The sequence below is a fragment of the Gorilla gorilla genome, chromosome 22, assembly GCF_029281585.2.
Source record: "Gorilla gorilla gorilla isolate KB3781 chromosome 22, NHGRI_mGorGor1-v2.1_pri, whole genome shotgun sequence".
Classification (NCBI taxonomy): domain Eukaryota; kingdom Metazoa; phylum Chordata; class Mammalia; order Primates; family Hominidae; genus Gorilla; species Gorilla gorilla.
In genome coordinates, this window is record NC_073246.2 from 15698557 (window position 1) to 15713199 (window position 14643).

The window sequence follows — 14643 nt, forward strand, 5'->3', positions numbered from 1 at the left end:
AAGAAAGTATTTGAAAAGCATATACCTGATAAGCGACTTACATATATAGGATATGTAAAGAACCTTTGCAATTCATGAGTAACAAGATAATTCAATTTTAAAAATGGGCAAAGATTTTGAATAGATGTATCTGCAAAGAAGATGTAAAGATGGATAATGAGCACATTAATAGATGCTTGATGTAATTAGTCATTAGGAAAATGTAAATCAAAACCACATGTGGTATCACTTCACACCACAGGATAAAATCTTTGTTCAATAAAAAAGAGAAAATAAGTGTTAAGAAAAATGTAAAGAAATTAAAACCCTTATCCAATGCTGCTGGGGATGTAAAGTGACACAGCCGCTTTGGAAAACAAACTGGCAGCTCCTCAAAAGGTTAAGCATGAAGTTACCATACGACCCAGAAATTCCAGTCATAAGTATATACTCCAGAAAAATAAAAATCATGCAAGCACAAAAACTCATACATAAATGTTTACAGCAGCATTACTAATATGAGTCAAAAAGTGGAAAGAACCAGAACGTCCATCACCTTTGGGTGGGAAAGAACCCAAAGGTCCATCACCTGGTGAACGGATAAATAAACTGTTTGATGTATCCATACAATGGAATATCACTCAGCAATAAGAAGAAATTAAGTACTGATACTGTATTAGGAGGAGACAGCAAAATGCCTAGGCAGATATGGAAGGGTCCCTGGAGAATCTCCAACCAGCTCCACAAGTGTTTACACCAGATGTTAAGTGCAGATAAGGGAACCTGGACTTGTCTTTTTTTTTTTTTTTTTTTTTTTTGAGACGGAGTCTGGCTCTGTCGCCCAGGCTGGAGTGCAGTGGCGCAATCTCAGCTCACTGCAAGCTCCGCCTCCCGGATTCACGCCATTCTCCTGCCTCAGCCTCCCGAGTAGCTGGGACTACAGGCGCCCGCCAGCACGCTCGGCTAATTTTTTTTGTATTTTTAGTAGAGACAGGGTTTCACCATGTTAGCCAGGATGGTCTCGATCTCCTGACCTCGTGATCCGCCCGCCTCGGCCTCCCAAAGTGCTGGGATTACAGGCGTAAGCCACCGCGCCCGGCCGGGAACCTGGACTTGTCTTGCCTGGACATGCCTGCAGCAGACCAGAGGCCCACATGCACTGGAGGGATGGGGTGGAGCCACCAGGAATTCATGCCTTATGCAGGGGAGGATCCTGGCCACTTCAGCTTATGTGCTTCTGGTATTCAATTGTGAGGTGGAAACCTGTTTGCAGGACCACTCTCTTTGCTGAGAGCTTTCCTTCCACTTAATAAATTCTGTCCTCCTCACCCTTCAATGTGTCTGCGTGCTTAATTTTTCCTCGTCATGAGAGAAGAACCCAGATGTAGCTGAACTAACGAGAAAAACCCCACATCAATACCTGCTACAGCACAGATGCAGCATGAAAAAATTATGCTAAGTGAAATAAGCCAGTCACAGTAGACCACTTGCTTTTTATTTCAGAGGCTTATAGGCAAATCTATATAAAGGAGGTTGGTGGTTCCCTACGGCTGAGGGAGGAAGGGAAAACTAGTGAAGATGGCTAAGTGATGTGGGGTTTGTTTTCAGGGTGATGAAAATGTTCTAAAATTGATCATAATGATGACTGCATAACTCTCTGAAAATACTAAAGTCAATGACTCGTATATTTTAAATGAGTGACTTGCATGGTGTGTTCATTATTTCTCAATAAACCTGTTACCCAGCACCCCCAAATTAATTTGGTACTAGTGGTCTGGAGACAGGTACTGCTTGGTTTCAGATCACTGGCCAGAGTTAAAGACATAAGAGAATCAACAGCATGTCCTTTTTATAGAAAAAAGGTTTATATTTTTAAAACTATCCTTTTCACTAGTATCGATTCTGTAAAATTAAATGAAAAATCTTTCTTTGACTGCTTAAAGCACTGAGAGATTTATATTGAGGAATAAGACCTTGTTTTCTTTGGCCCCAATTTATATCTAAAGGGTCTGAGAATCACACACTTCAAACTATTAAATCTCATCAGATGGGTTTTATTAACTCTTATAATGTGGCTTTCTCACCTGATTCTGGTACAGCATCACAGAGAGAAGAAGCTGAAGGAAATCAAAATATTTAACCCCCAAATATATTTTTCTGACATATTTTGAAATGGCTGCTGCAGGGCTGAGAGATTGAAATGGCCCTCATTAATGTAGCCCAATCTCTCCCCTTCTATGTCTTCCCAGATCTGGGGTAGATTAACTAAGAGGCTGATGCATTTAAAGTCTGAAAAGATATATTTACCCTCTATTTTCTCAACATATCTTGGCAGAATTTGGGTTTTTACATTATCAATATGTTCCCAAATTACGTGATTTTTAATCCCAAAACTGATTTAAAATTACCCTATGTTGGAATATAAGTTATTATGTTATAAAGATACGTGCATTTGTACGTTCATTGCAGCACTATTCACAATAGCAAAGACACAGAATCAACCCAGATGTCCATCAGTGATAGACAGGATAAAGAAAATGTGGTATATATACACCATGGAGCCATAAAAATGAATGAGATCATGCTCTTTGCAGGGACATGGATGAACTCAAAGCTGTTATCCTCAGCAAACTAATGCAGGAACAAAAAACCAAACACTACATTTTCTCACTTATAAGTGGGAGCTGAACGATGAGAGCACATGGACTCAGGGAGGGGAACAACAAACACTGGGGCCTGTTGGGGTCAAGAGGGAGAGCATCAAGATCAATATCTAATTCCTGCGGGGCTTAATATCTAGGTGATGGATTGACAGGTGCAGCAAACCATCATGGCACACGTTTACCTATGTAACAAACCTGCACATCTCACACATATAATCTAGACCTTAAGATAATTTTTTTTAAAAAATTACCTTATGTTTTAGCTTCTTAATCAGAATATTCATTTTCAGTTGATCTGTTTTTAAGTCTCCATGGCAATCGAAGTCTTCATTTCCAAACACACTTAACACATTTATTGTCATTTCCAGGAGTTTCTTATATCTGCAGAAATGTACAGAATTAGTAAGTCAAATATTTTTAAGAATAAATATTTAATAATTGTTTAAACGATATTATGTTATAGCATATCAAAGAAACACATCTATAAACTATGATCCTTTCAGTTTCAACTGAGCATAGTTTGGGAGCACTCTATATGAAATTATAATCTTAGATAAATAATATGAAGAACAATTTTATGGCATATATGGCAGGTAAAGTGGTATTACAACCATAAATTTTTTTTTTTTTTTTTTTTTGAGATGGAATTTCACTCTTGTTGCCCGGGCTGAAATGCAATGCTGTGATCTTGGCTTACTGCAACCTCTGCCTCCTGGATTCAAGTGATTCTCCTGCCTCAGCCTCCCAAGTAGCTGGGATTACAGACATGTAGCACCACGCCTAGCTCATTTTGTATTTTTAGTAAAGATGGGGTTTCACCATGTTGGTCAGACTGGCCTTGAATGGTCAGACTGGTCTTGAACTCCTGACCTCAAATGATCCACCCACCTTGGCCTCCCAAAATGCTGTGATTACAAGTGTGAGCCACCACACCTGGCCTAACCATACACTTTTTGTAAATAAACTATTCATATCCATGTTGGTATGCTAAGATAAAATAACCTATTACTAAATGTAAGCCATAACCTAGAAATGAGTAACCAAGATAAAAAAGTAAAACACATACATTTGAAAAAGACAAAAAATTACATTTTGATACCCATTCACAGTCTATAAGAAGAAAAAAAAAGTACGCACAAAAAGCATCAAGGACATTATTCAATATAGAAAAAGAGAAGACCAAGAAAGGGGCAGAGAGATGTGTGACGATTTAAAGACTTTGAAGAAGAGATCTAGAGATCTTTGCTGACATAATGTCAACAAAATGAAAGAGATACAAAACCATGTAGAGAAAGGCAATGACAGAAAAATGTAGATTAGAATCAGAAAACCAACTTAAGTGCTCAGTAAATAAATAGAAAAGTAGCTGTGTTCAGGGTTTCAAAGACACCTTCCACTTTTAAAAAAAAAATATGTGATCAAAACATGAATGCTCATTTTAGTTTTAAGTTATACATATATTTTTATATTTATGAAATTTATTTCTGTAAAACAGAAGTTTAATAACATATATACTTCATGTATACAACGGAGGTATCTGTGTAAAATGAGTAAATTTCCATGTATTATATCTAAAAGAAAAAGAAGCAAAAACAAAATATAAGCTATATATCAAGATAAATTTTGACGTTAAAGAATGACACAATAGGTCTTCTTTAAAGAATTTGAATGCAGCAGAGGATACTACAAAAGGAAGAAAAGATGACCACAGACAGCAAAAATATCTTCAGAACTAAAAATTCAAACTAGATAATGAAGAGTGGACTTGATATTATATGTCCAAGGCTTTGTCATTGTTTTCAAAATCATTAAAGAATAAGCGGCCGGGCACGGTGGCTCATGCCACTTTGGGAGGCTGAGTCAGGCAGATCACGAGGTCAGGAGTTTGAGACCAGCCTGACCAACTTTGCAAAACCTCCTCTCTACTAAAAAATTCAAAAATTAGCCGGGTATGGTTGCACATGCCTGCAATCCCAGCTACTCAGGAGGCTGAGGCAGGAGAATTGCTTGGAGGCATAGGTTGCAGTGAGCCAAGATGGTGCCATTGCACTCCAGCCTGGGAGACAGAGGCACTGTCTCAAAAATATAATAATAAATAAAATAAAAATAAATAAATAAATAAGTATAATATTTTGGCATTCAAAAAATTTTCAGATTATGTTGTTTCTCTTTTATACATATTTTAATACAAATTTTTTCATCCCAACCTTGCCCCAGCAGCTCAGCTGACTCCCAACCCCATGATGCACACGCCTATAAAGTTGTGTTGTGAGTTTCTGAAATACATTTTAAAATAGAATTCATTTAATTATGAAAATGGAGACATAAAATGAATTTGTATCTCAGTTTTAGTCAAGTAAAATTAGAGCTAAATCAATTAATAAATGATTAACATGCTCTACAATATGAAAACCATACCCAGTTGCCTCTTCTTCTAATTCATGATTTTTCTTTCTTATTTGATTCACATTATACTCCAGTGATGATACTAACACAAAAAGTTTCCTTAATTCTTCATTTTTTTCTTCAGGCTTAAAAAAAGTGTTTAAAATTATTTTTGTAAAATCTAGAGACCCTCTTTTATCTTAAAAATATTATTTCTCATAAGTTGATGAGTAATATGTATTTAGGCAGGGGTATAAAGTGCATTTTATAAGCCTGATGCCAATAAGGGCAGATTTCAGAAATAGTCACTTTTAAAACTGCTAAAAATGATACATACTTTCATTATATTTTCTGAAATTTAAACTGCCAAAAATGTTTGTTACAAACAAGGGTTTTTACACATAAAATACTAAGGGTTAGTAAAAAATGTGTAGTTATATTTACATTTTACTTTTTAAAGATGCTCTAGAAACATTGTCATTAATAGTTTAAGATATTCCAAGTTTTCTTAAATTACATCTAAGACGATTTTTAGAAAACTCTTATCTATTTCCCATTACATTTTTGATCCTCATCTGTCTTCAGGTTGAGCTAAATACTGTCATTCTCTGTAAGTATTCACCCACAGGTTTCAGTTTTTCCCTTTCTCTTAACCCTTTCTCTTTAAATAAGGTTTTTTTCTATAATAAACAAAATCACAACTTTTGTCTACTTTTTGTGGTTTTTCTATTATCCTGTTTCTCCCCTTCCACTGGACTCTGTGACACATGGTCTCATCCAGAAATCTATTTTTCATCACTTATTGTGTTTTTAATATGGAAATCTCATTTTTAATAATTCCAATAAAAAGTCCAAGGGTCATGAAGGACTTTATCCTGCTTTACTCAGCAGCAGCTGCGAGCAGTGACCGAATGTTCCCTCTGCTCCTATGACCCCGCTTCATTTCTAAATGCAGCAACCTCTGTTCGTCAGTCCTATTCCTTTCTGTTTGTTTGTTTGTTTGTTTTTGAGATGGAGTCCTCCACTGTCACCCAGGCTGGAGTGCAGTGGCACAATCTCAGCTCACCGCAACCTCCACCTTCTGGGTTCAAGCGATTCTCCTGCCTCACCCTCCCAAGTAGCTAGGATTACAGGCGTGTGCTACCATGCCCGGCTAATTTTTCATATTTTTAGTAGAGATGGGGTTTCACTATGTTGGCCAGACTGATCTTGAACTCCTGACCTCATGATCTGCCTGCCTTGGCCTCCCAAAGTGCTGGGATTACAGGCGTGAGCCACCACACCTGGCTGCTATTCCACTTTTTAAATTCTCTCAGGACTCCTAAAATCTCAAAACTTTGACCTAGATTCCCTAATCTACATTTCCAGCTCTGACCTTTTTCTTGAGGCCTCTTCCTTCTAGTACACATATTATAGACAATATTCTCAACCACACGCTCAGACATTGCTACTTGGTGCAGATTACTTTTGTAGATAGTGAATCTTGTCTATTTTATGTTGGTTCTTATTGATGTTACTTTGAGTATACCGTTATTTTCTAATCTCAAAGGGGGACAGTCTCACCATTACGATATTGACCAGTATACTTTGTCCTTTTTTTCTTTCTTTCTTCTTTTTTGGACCAGTATACTTTGTCCATTTTTTTCTTTTTCTTTTTTTTTTTTTTTTGAGATGGAGTCACACTGTGTCATCCAGGCTGGAGTGCAGTGGCGCCATCTTGGCTTACTGCAACTTCCACCTCCTGGGTTCAAGTGATTCTCCTGTCTCAGCCTCCCAAGTAGCTGGGACTACAGGTGCACACCATCACGCCTGGCTAATTTTTGTATTTTCAGTACAGACAGGGTTTCACCATGTTGGCCAGGCTGTTTTTGAACTCCTGACCTCAGGTAATCCACCCACCTCAGCCTCTCAAAATGTTGGGATTACAGACATGAGCCACGGCACCCAGCCCTTTTTTTCTTTTATAATAGAAACTTTCCCATAAGAATCAGATTATCAATTGTTTGCCTTTGTTTTCTTTTAAAGAGTTTCCTTTTCCATAGAGATATGGCATGATGAAAGTCTTGTTCTAAAGTTTCTGAAGTTTCTTAAGTTTCTTTCGGGGGACACTCAAATATGTCATTGGGAAGCTCCAGTCAAGTAGACATCTCCCTTCTTCCCATCTGAGATTCTTCATCTCAAAACGGTGTCCACCAAATATCTTCATCCAGGTAGTCTCTTGCTTAGAAATTCAGGAGATAAGAACCTTCTTGAGAAGTTGGAGGCTACTGACTGAGATGGTTAATGCTGTCCCTTATTATACGTTTTACTCCCAAGGCAGACATCAAAGTGGCTAATAATACTATGCCTGATGTCTAACTCACTTCTATGGGAACCTATACAAAATGTTTTATTTATGAGACAGAGTCTCACTCTGTTACCCAGACTGGAGTGTAGTGGCTTGATCAACACTCACTGCAGCCTCAATATTCCAAGGTCAAGCGACCCTCCTGCCACAGCCTCCCAGTGTAGCTGGGACTACAGGCATGCACCACCATGCCTCTAAGTATTTATTTATTTATTTATTTATTTATTTATTTATTTATTTATTTATTTTTTAAAGACACTTTCTCATTATATTGCTGTGGCTGATCTCAAACTCCTGGGCTCAAGCGATCCTCCTGCCTCAGCCTTCCAAAATGCTAGGATTACTTGCATGAGCCACCTCCCCCAACCAGGTGTTTAACTGGGGACTAACATGAAGCACTTACAAGAGTACGTGGAACATAGTGAGCTACATAAAATATTTGCTATTAGCATAATAATTTTATTGTATATCTTAACAAAATTGTGTATGTTAGGCAGGTGGCATGCCAATGGAAGTAGTCTCCTATAGCTGCACTGAATCATTCTTCTCACCACTGAGAGTTGCAGCAAATGGGGGGCATATAATTTATAACTTACTTTTCTCTGTGTATGACTCAGTAGGCAATGACTATGTATGTACTACAATGTAAATAGCACCTCCTGGATGGAATAGTACATAACTGACATGACCAGCAGAGACAGGCTAAAGACACTGAACTGAAAACCCTGGACTCTATTGCTAAACCAAGGCTCCTGAATCTGTTCCCTCTGAGCAACTGTTGCTGTGGTGCTGCCTTCACAAGCACTCTGTGGAGCACTGAGATTGAGGGGCTGTGCTATCCTTCATCAGACAAGCTGCAGCCAGAACTGTTCAGCTGACAAACTGGGAGCAGTCCAGAAATACAGTAATGGCTGCATAGTGAAAAAAGGCCAATTTAGATTCTTTTTCATAGAGAGAAAAACATAAACATGTGATTGAACGAGTCTCCTCTATTAGACTAATTGGTTTAGATTTGATATTTAATTGCTAAAAATACATTTAGAATATAAACCTTACTGTATCAAGGTCTCAAAGAACAAATAATTGGTATGGTATAAAGTATTTAATTGTATGTTAAAAACTTCTAAGCTAAAATATTTTCAATTTATGCAAGGATAGGTGGCATACATATTATATATTATTCTCCCATTAAGCAAATTTATACTGAGACAAAATTATCTTCCATAAAAAAGAAAAAGCCATGTAAAATTAAGGACTAAGTTTTTCTGCACAGACTGGACAACAATTCCTAACACATAAGGTCAACGAGAGTCAGAACAGTCAGAGAAAGCTTCATAAAAAACAAAAAAAATTGTCTGCCAGGTCTGAGTGAATGAGGCTAGATGAACAGAAACTGAGAAGGCAGAAAGGATAGCATGAGCAAGACAAGTGCTGAAATCTGCCCAATTAACTCTGAGGATAAAGTCCAATGGCAGGGAAATAAAAACACGTGTCCACATAATAACCCCTAAGTGAACGTTTGCAGCAGCATTTTTCATAATACCTAGAAGTGGAAACTAACCTAAATGTCCATCAACTGATAAATGAATGGAAAACCAGTATAGCCATGCAATAGAGTATCATTTAACTATAACAAGAAATAAACTACCAATGTGTGCTAAAACATGCATGAATTCTGAAAACATTAAGCTAAGTGAAAAAGCCAGTCACAAAGGACTATGTATTGTCTAACTCTATGTATATGAAATATGCAGAACAGGCAAACCTATGGAGACAAAAGTAGATGGTGTTTGCCTACAACAGGGGTAGGTGGAGGGACATGGAGGAAGGTTGCAGTCATGCCTAGGAGATGTGGCATTGCTTTCCAGGGTGATGAAAATTGCTGTGAATATAATAACAGATACTGAGTTGCACATTTTAAATGGTGGACCTGTCTGATACATGAATTATATCTCAGTGAAACTGTTTTTAAAATCCAGCGGCAGGATCAAGATAATTTTCTCAGCTCTCAATTTTTGATGTACATACTATATCAGATCTAAATATTTCTATACTTTTATAGTATATTTTAAATAAAAGATAAATAAAGAAAATGCCTAACTTTTCAAATAGTTTGTAAATTGACATAAAACATGTACATTTCAAAGAATAGTATAATGGCCTTTCTATACAAGTTAACTTATAATCTGTGAAATAGACACAGATTCTGTGTCCTTTCACAAAAGTGAAGAAATAAGACAATTTTCTGGAACATTCCATTAAACATTGTCCTCTGATTTAATCTGTCCTGCCTCATCATAGCAATACAAAAATTACTTGAAAGTATGTTTAACAGGAAAAAAGTCAATTTTCTCTGAGGAATGATGTATAATTATCAACTTTTCCAAGGGTACATATTGTAAGAGAAAAGGTATGCAATCCTTTTTCAAAATGGTAGAACAAAAGTCACAATATAAAAAAAAGTACATTATAAAGAGAGTAAAATGGAAATAATTAATTATAATGAAAGTACAAAATCAAGCTTCTGCCAAAATTAGTATCCTAAGACATGTTATATAATTCATCCAGCTACAGAATAACTGTCGACATGTTAAATTCCATACATACTTGACTTTCCACTTGAAATAATTTCTTCTTTGAGGCCTGTGGCTCATCCAAATTAATGTGACAACATGATGTACCTTCCAGTGGAGACTTCTAACATAGTTAATTTTTTAAGGGAATCAGCCACTTCTTGTTGAAGTTGTCTCACAACCACCTGATAAAATATTTTTGTTACTGATTTTATAAATTGCCTTATTATTAAATTATGTTAATAACATTTAACTCTGACATACCTACTTTGAAAATTATCTCACACACATCAATTCACCTTCTTTTCATCATAGGTACATATTTTTATTTATTACTGAATTCAGTGAGGGATGCAGAATGTGTTATCCTCCTGCCAAATTGTTATTCTCTTAATACAACAGATTCATCCCGCCATTCAATCATCTTAGAAGCTCAACTCAACCTCAAAGTTCCTAACATATTCAGTCAACTGTTCAAATCCTTCCAACAGATTCCTGTCTCAGAATAAAAGTAAAATTCCAATGGCCTTTGAGGCCCTAGGTAAACAGGCCTCTACCTCCCTCTCTGACTTCAAGCTCCTACAACTCCCTCCTGTAATTACTCCATTCCCACTGTATGTGAAGCCTGCCACCCCTCTTTAGTCTGAAAATAGGGATCTAATGCCTAACTCATAAATCACAGGCAGCTACAGTATCTTTGTACTGGACAAAGTTATATTCAAATGATAGTCATTGAGCCTTGAAATAAAAATTATGAGCTAATTATTAATAAAAATATTCAAAGTAAATTACGAATACCAGTGGGAAGACTAAATCAAATATAGTTTTGCTAAAATTTACCACATTTAAACTAAATTATAATTTTATAACAAGTAGGTGCCTTTAAAACATTACGTGGTCATAAAAATATGTAATTTGAGACTGACATATTTTCAGATTTAAGTTAAATTAATATGAATAATAATAAAGCTATACCAACTAAAATATATAAAAAACTACTTAAAGCAAGATATTACAAGACACAGCAATACACTTCAGTTCATCTGGGAAATCTAGAATTAAGTGTTGAAGCAAATCACTCAATTAAATTTTAATTTGAAAATACTCATTTCAGGTGTAAACATTTCCATTTATACCTTCATCATGGTCTTAACATGTGGCAACATAAAGACATTAAAATTATTATTTCAGCACTACAGGACTATCTACCTTAAAATATGACTCTGTGCCTAATAAAATGTCATAGGTGACACAATGTCTTCTCTCAAAGTAAATCATCTCTCACCTCTATGGAAACAAGGTATGTTTCTAAGCTGATGTAGTAAACACATTTTTCCTTTTTTTTAAATCAAAAAGCTTTGTTGAAATATAATTTACATACTATAGAATTTTTTATAGAATGATTTTTATATTTATATAAAAATTTATAGAATCATTTATAGAATGATTTTTATATTCAACTAGGTTCAACATGTATCCAGAACCAAATGTTTAAATTTTCTTTCTAGAAGTTTGAAAATATTTATCTTCCTTGATACTTACTACTGTTTCTGCTTTCTGTCTCTCATATTGAAAGAGACTTTCTTTTAAATGATCATATTCATTCATTAGCTTCTTATTTTTCTCTTCTAGCATGAGGCCTTTCTTTCTACTCTCAATAAAGCCTCTTTGGACATTAACTACTATCTCTTTATGATCCTCTATCTGATGAACATCAGCTAGTTGCTGTTTAAGCCATGGATTTTCACGTTGGAGTTGACATATCCTCTCTTCCACACAGTTCCACTTTCCAGTGGATTTACTGACTTTAGCTTCTGCACTTTGATACATCTCTTTCATTTCCTTTATTTGCTGCTGTGTTTGGCTTAGGTCGTTTTGTACAGTTTCTAAAGCCAATGACTTTTTTCTGAGAGTATCTCTTGTCTTATGGAACTTATCTTTTTTTTTCTTGTACCTTTTTTTTTCTTAATGTTTATTGATCATTCTTGGGTGTTTCTCGGAGAGGGGGATGTGGCAGGGTCATAGGATAATAGTGGAGAGAAGGTCAGCAGATAAACATGTGAACAAAGGTCTCTGGTTTTCCTAGGCAGTGTTTGTGTCCCTGGGTACTTGAGATTAGGGAGTGGTGATGACTCTTAAGGAGCATGCTGCCTTCAAGCATCTGTTTAACAAAGCACATCTTGCACCGCCCTTAATCCATTTAACCCTGAGTTGACACAGCACATGTTTCAGAGAGCACGTGGTTGGGGGTAAGGTTATAGATTAACAGCATCACAAGGCAGAGGAATTTTTCTAAGTACAGAACAAAATGGAGTCTCCTATGTCTACTTCTTTCTACAGACACAGTAACAATCTGATCTCTCTTTCTTTTCCCCACATTTCCCCGTTTTCTTTTCAACAAAACCGCCATCATCATCATGGCCCATTCTCGATGGTCGCTGTCTCTTCGGAGCTGTTGGGTACACCTCCCAGATGGGGTGGCCAGGTAGAGGCGCTCCTCGCTTCCCAGACAGGGCAGCAGGGCAGAGGCACTCCTCACATTCCAGATGACGGGTGGCCAGGCAGAGATGCTCCTCACTTCCCAGACTATGGGCGGCCAGGCAGAGGCGCTCCCCACTTCCCAGGCGGGGCGGCCGGGCAGAGGTGCTCCTCACTTCCCAGATGGGGTGGCCGGGCAGAGGCACTCCCCACTTCCCAGACTATGGGCAGCCGGGCAGAGGTGCTCCTCACATCCCAGACAGGGCAGCCAGGCAGAGGCACTCCCCACTTCCCAGATGGGGCGGCCGGGCAGAGGCGCTCCCCACTTCCGAGACAGGGTGGCCAGGCAGCGGCGCTCCCCACTTCCCAGATGATGGGCAGCAGGGCAGAGGCACTCCCCACATCCCAGATGGGGCGGCCGGGCAGAGGCACTCCTCACCTCCCAGACGGTGTGGCCGGGAAAAGGCACCCCTCACCTCCCAGACGAGGCGACCTGGCAGAGGCGCTCCTCACCTCCCAGATGGGGCGGCCGGACAGAGACCCTCCTCACTTCCCAGACAATGGGCGGCCGGACAGAGGTGCTCCTCACTTCCCAGACAATGGGCAGCCGGACAGAGGAGCTCCTCACTTCCCAGATGGGGTGGCTGGGCAGAGGCACTCCTCACTTCCTCCCAGACGGGGCAGCTGGGCAGAGGCGCTCCTCACTTCCCAGATGGGTTGGCCGGGCAGAGGCGCTTCCCATTTCCCAGATGGGGTGTCCAGGCAGAGGCCCTCCCCACTTCCCAGACGGGGCAGCCGGGCAGATACGCTCCTCACTTCCCAGACGGGGCAGCTGCCAGGCAGAGGTGCTCCTCACCTCTCAGACAGGGTGGCTGGGCAGAAGCGCTCCTCAATTCCCAGATGGGGCAGCCAGGCAGAGGCACTCCTCACCTCCCAGATGGGGTGGCGGCCGGGCAGAGGCGCTCCCCACTTCCCAGACGGGGTGGTAGCTGGGCAGAGGTGCTCCTCACATCCCAGACTGGGCAGCTGGGCAGAGGTGCTCCTCACTTCCCAGATGATGGGCGGCCAGGCAGAGGCGCTCCTCAATTCCCAGATGGGCCAGCCGGGCAGAGACGCTCCTCACCTCCCAGATGGGGTGGCCGGGCAGAGTTGCTCCTCACTTCCTCCCAGACAGGGCGGCCAGGCAGAGGTGCTCCTCACTTCCCAGATGAGGTGGCCGGGCAGAGGCACTCCTCACTTCCCAGATGGGGTGGCCGAGCAGAGGCGCTCCCCACTTCCCAGATGGGGCAGCCAGGCAGAGGCACTCCCCACTTCCCAGATGGGGTGGCAGTCAGGCAGAGACACTCCTCTTATCCCAGACAGGGCTGCCAGGCAGAGGCACTACTCACATCCCAGACGGGGTGGCTGGGCAGAAGTGCTCCCCACTTCCCAGACAGGGTGGCCGGGCAGAGGCGCTCCCCACTTCCCAGACGGGGTGGCAGCTGGTCAGAAGTACTCCTCAGTTCCCAGACGGGGCTGCCAGGCAGAGGCGCTCCTCACCTCCCAGATGGGGTGGCAGCTGGGCAGAGGCACTCCTCACCTCCCCGACGGGGCGGCCGGGCAGAGGTGCTCCTCACTTCCCAGATGATGGGCGGCCGGGCAGAGGCGCTCCTCACCTCCCAGATGGGGCAGCCAGGCAGAGGCACTCCTCACTTCCCAGATGGGGCAGCCTGGCAGAGGCGCTCCCCACATCCCAGATGGGGGGGCGGCTGGGCAGAGGCGCTCCTCACTTCCTAGACAGGGTGGCAGCCAGGCAAAGGTGCTCCTCATTTCCCAGACAGGGCAGCCAGGCAGAGGCGTTCCCAACATCCCAGATGGGGCGGCCGGGCAGAGGGACTCCTCACTTCCTAGATGGGGTGGCAGCCGGGCAGAGGCGCTCCTCACTTCCCAGATGGGGCGGCTGGGCAGAGGCACTCCCCACTTCCCAGACGGGGCAGCCTGTCAGAGGTGCTCCCCACATCCCAGACGGGGCGGCCGGGCAGAGGCGCTCCTCACTTCCCATTTGGGGCAGCCGGGCAGAGGCACTCCTCACTTCCTCCCAGACACGGGGCGGCTGGGCAGAGGCACTCCTCACCTCCCAGATGGGGCAGCTGGGCAGAGGCGCTCCTCACTTCCCAGACAGGGCGGCCGGGAAGAGGTGCTCCTCACTTCCCAGATGGGGCGGCCGGGCAGAGGCACA

General features: G+C 41.1%; 1 pseudogene; it reads right to left on the reverse strand.

Annotated features, from left to right (window-relative positions):
* Nucleotides 1-14643, reverse strand: part of LOC101138104 (ankyrin repeat domain-containing protein 18A-like) — a 69497-nt pseudogene that overhangs the window by 16808 nt on the left and 38046 nt on the right.